General features: G+C 41.2%; 1 pseudogene; it reads right to left on the reverse strand.

Moving 5' to 3' along the window:
• Nucleotides 1–2,237: 2,237 nt before the first annotated feature.
• LOC114708870 lies at nt 2,238–2,812 on the reverse strand (annotated as a pseudogene).
• Between the last annotated feature and the right edge of the window lie 1,925 nt (nt 2,813–4,737).

Here is a 4,737-nt window from a genome sequence, read left to right on the forward strand (position 1 = left end):
TTTGATAGGTAACAAAGAAAGTTAGCATGATATTCTTCAAACCAGAAAGACAGAGTGATGTGACCTGTACATTATATTTAGAGCTATTGAGATCCAAGCACAACTATGCTGTGGACAGAGTTATTTGTCTCAAGTAAGTGTGAGTGTGAATGTTTTGGCTGTGTGACCTGCCTTGGATCATGTGCCAAGGTAGTGGTAGGAAGCCAATACCACACTCAGGATACCTGCAGATAACTTACACTGAGCCAGCTGGGCACAGAGAGGCTTTACAAGGACATGTGGCCGAGGCATTTGTAAAGAACATATTTTCAAATCTTCAACCTCCATTTTCCTACAACTGCTTGAACATGTACCTGTGATTGTGAAGTCGTCCTGGTTCCTGTTTTCCTTTCTCCCACAGTCAACATTCTTTCAGTTTATAAATAAGAGGCATACCTCCCCCTAAAAGTATTGTGCTATAACTGTGAGAACTGTGGAGGCACCCCAGCATTGGTTCCGAAATCTAGGAGTCAGGACACCTCCCTGCACCAAGACAGCAGCCACTTAGCACAGCTCAGTAGTTCCCTGCCCATGCTTACTTCTGCACAGGGGAAGGCCTAGGAGTAGAGCTGTCAACTCACATCATCAGCTTTGGTAGTAATGGAATATATTAGAGTTAGTTGTTATAGGGATTCTTAGAGATAAAAATTAAGCCAGGATGAATGACTCAGGCCTGTCATCCCAGTTACTTTGGAGACAGAACAGGAAGAGTCCAAATTCAAGGTCAGCTTGGGCCACAGAGCAAGTTCAAAGCTAACTTGGGCAGTATAATGAGATCCTGTCTCAAAATAAGAAATACAAAGAAGAGAGTTTGGGATGTAGCTCAGTGGTAGAGTACTTGCCTATCATGTGCCTGGTGCTGGGTTTGGTCTCCAGCCACACACACACACACACACACACACACACACACACACACATCATCCATCCATCCATCCATCCATCTATTTGTTTTTCTTTCTTTCTTTCCCTCCAAAGAGAGATCAGACTTGTTTAGCCACAATTATAAAGTATAGGGACTTTTATCAGTGAAGCTGATGGTAGCTATTTCCCATAAATCAAGTGAGTTGATTCACAGCTCTAAGACTTTGATGAGAACACAGTCAAAGCACCTTAGCTGGGAGACAGTTTCTGTGACTATCTCATGTTATCTATAGCTCAAGTTTTTTTTTTTTTTTTTTGAATAAAGGTCAGGTTTAAACAGAAAACAGCCTTAGAAGCCAGAGGCAGTGCATCCCACAGGAGAGGTTCAGAGACACACCTCCCTTCTCTGAATTGTTCATAGGGTAAACAGCTTTTAGCAAAGGGATGAGAGAAATAAGCACCAGTATTTGGTTAGATCTCAACAAGGCCCTGGTGGACTTCTCAGGAGTAGAAAAGGTGACTAACCCTTAGAATAGGGTAGCAGGTTACTTAGCAAGTGTGATGGGTTCTAGCTATGTACTTTTGACAAAATGGATAGATTGTTGCCCTATGTGTCAACAAATGAGCACTTGAATATAGATAATTGTGCAATATGAGATGGAAAGGGTTTAAAGACTTTCTACAGTCCTGTTATTGGTTCACACAAGCAACCAATGAATACAAAACTTAGATCAGAGTGACTGCTTCATGCTTTCTTTTTGTAGCAACAAGTAAAAATAACCTGGAATACAATAATAAGTACTTCATACTCTCTTCCTTCAAACTATCTCTCAAATGCTGAGAACAGCCTGCTATGGTCTGAATGTTCAATCTTGAAAAATGAGTGTGTCAAAACTGAACTTCTGAAGTTTCCTTGGAGGGGAGGTCTTGGGGAAAGTGATTAAGTCTTGAGGGTAGATGTTATTGGTGGGATTGGTACTTTTAAAAAAGAGGCTTCTGGAGCTGAGGTGGCTTAGCAGTTGAGAGCACTTGTTTTTTTTGCAGAGAACCTGTGTTCAGTGCCCTGCACATACATACAGAATCTTATAACTATCTATAACTCCAGTTCCAGGGAATATTATGTCATCTTTGGAACTCCTTGGATTCTGGGCACACACATGGTGCAGATGCATATATGCAGGAAAACACTCATGCACATAAAAAAGGTTTTAAAGGGCTGTGAGGACACAATGAGAGATGTCATCCATGAGAAAGCAGGTCCCACCACACACTGAATCTGATGGGACCTTGACCATGGACTTCTTTTTTTTTTTTGATTGAAATACATTTTAATGAGAACCATTTCCTCAGTAACTGAGATCTGTAATCTCAGCTGTGTGGCATCAGGACTTTGCTTCCTGCTCCACCGGCTTCAGATGCCACTGCACTACCAGCTCCCCAGTGCTCTTGAGGCATGTGCTAGACATAGTCTCTTCTGTGGGAAGACCTTGTGGCAGCTTCAGAGGCTGCATGTGTATCAAGTGATTAACCGTTTTCAACTTTGCATTCACCGAGGGGATGTTCTTGTGAATTTGAGGGGTATGTGCCTTCTGAAGTCCAAGCATCTTGATCATATCTTTTTCCCAGTATGGACGCCTTTTTGTACTTTTTATTCTTGTAACAATGTGCAGTTTATGAGGGTGCTAGGGGTCCCCACCATATTTTTCATGATCTTCAGGTCTAGGTTGAAACACTTTATCTGGAATCCTTGATCTGGTAAATTTGTGACGAATCCATTCTGTACCAATGAGAGATTCCACACCTTTTTTTCACAGTCTGCAGTCTGCCTGGAGGCCTCTGAAATACTGAGCACAAAATGCCAGGCATAAGTATAGTAATTCTTCTCTTTAGAAGCTTTATAGAAAATAGACAAACACTAAAAGTTTCCACCAGGTGATCAGGGACACGTGACACCAACAGTGATAGAAGCTGACAGAATTCCAGCCAGTACTACATAGTAGAAACTCACAACCGCTCTGTCCGACCATGGACTTCTAAGACTCCAGAAATGTTAAGAAATAATCTCTGTTATGTGTAAGTTGCCTAATCTATGGCATTTTGTTATAGCAATGCAAATGGATGAAGACAAAAGGCCACAACCATCATATTAAGAGGTGTATACTTTATATTTAACAAAATCATAATGAATTTATGTATTGTTTATAATCATAATGACAACTTAATCTGTAACAATTTTTAACACTTTATAGCTTTTCCTATAAAGAAAAATCAACTTATATGCATATTTTGATGTAGAGAAATAAAATAATAAACAAAGGGATTTCAAGCATGGAAAGGAGTTATACTAAAATAAAGTGAAGTTGAAGGACACTGGTTATGTGGTGTCTTAGTTAGGGTTACTATTACTGTGATAAAGCACCATGACCAGAGCGACTTGGAGGAAAGTGTGTATTTGGCTTACATTTACTTCCATATCACTGTTTATCACTGAAGGAAATCAGGACAGGAATGCAAACAGGGCACGAACCTGGAAGCAGGAGCTGATGTAGAGGCTCCAGAGGGGTGCTGCTTACTGGCTTGCTCCCCATGGCTTTCTCAGCCTGCTTTCTTATAGACCCCAGGACCACCAGCCCAGGGGTGGCACCACCCGAAATGGGCTGGTCTCCTCACATCAATCACTAAGAAACTATCTTTCAAGCTTGCCTATAGTCCCATCTTATGGGACATTTTCTCAACTGAGGCTCTCTCCTCTCAAATGACTTTAGCTTGTGTTAAGTTGACATAAAACTGTCCAGCACACGTGGATTCCAGGAGAAGAGAGGATACAAGATGAGGTTGATTACAATTATATAAATAGAAGAGCAAGGGCTTTGGTTGTTACTCTGTTCAGACACAGCTGGGTGTACTTATTAACAGCAGTCTTTTTAGTGGCAGTAGCCTTGAGTAGTGCCTACTGAAAGAATAAAAAAACTGCACATGAATGGAAAAGCAGCAAGAGTATTATTTAAAGAGAAAGCACAAGACAGGCAAGAGTGTAGCTACTTGGGCCAGAGTGCTCAAAACACTGGTTACCGTTTGAGGCTTTCTTTTGTTGGGTCTCAAAGAAGGAGTCAGTTGCTAAGTGTGTGTGGTTATCTGTTTTGATTGATAGCCTTGGGTCATGTATCCTGCACATAGTTTCAATGATCCCAATTTTAATGATTTGCATGCCCAATCATGCATAGGTATAAGGTGATTAAAAGGAGATTCTCCCAAAAGTTCACTTGGTGGACATAGGGGAGGGTCCCAGTGAAGTGGAGGGGTGTGTAGCTGAAGGCAGGGGAGGGTCCCAGTGAAGTGGAGGGGTGTGTATCTGAAGGCAGGGGAAGGTCCCAGTGAAGTGGAGATGTGTGTAGCTGAAGGCAAGGGAGGGTTCCATGTTGGGAAGGGGACTTGGGTAACTTAAGCTGAGTCCCAGGTTGCCAAGCTACACTATCCTTGCCTGCCTCACCTAGAAAGGGTGATACTACTGTTTCATATTGCTATAATAGCACCTACAGTCCCTGCAGTGACCTCCTTTCAATGAATTGAACTTATGATGAAAACTTTAAAATACCAATTTTAAAAAGTAAAATCTAGCACACAGTTAAAACATTTCAGGAAACACATGAGGAGAAAAGTTCAAAGGGTTAGAACTTTAACATGTATTTTGGGGGATAAACAGTTCACCTTAGAACTTCGATCTTAAGTTTTCTAAATAAACTGTTAGTGAAATCAACCATGTGGAAAATATAAAATACTTCATGTCTAAGCAAAAGTAGGAAATTCATAGTATGGAAAACAGCAGTCACAGTGGAG

This window comes from Peromyscus leucopus, chromosome 3, assembly GCF_004664715.2.
Source record: "Peromyscus leucopus breed LL Stock chromosome 3, UCI_PerLeu_2.1, whole genome shotgun sequence".
Lineage (NCBI taxonomy): Eukaryota > Metazoa > Chordata > Mammalia > Rodentia > Cricetidae > Peromyscus > Peromyscus leucopus.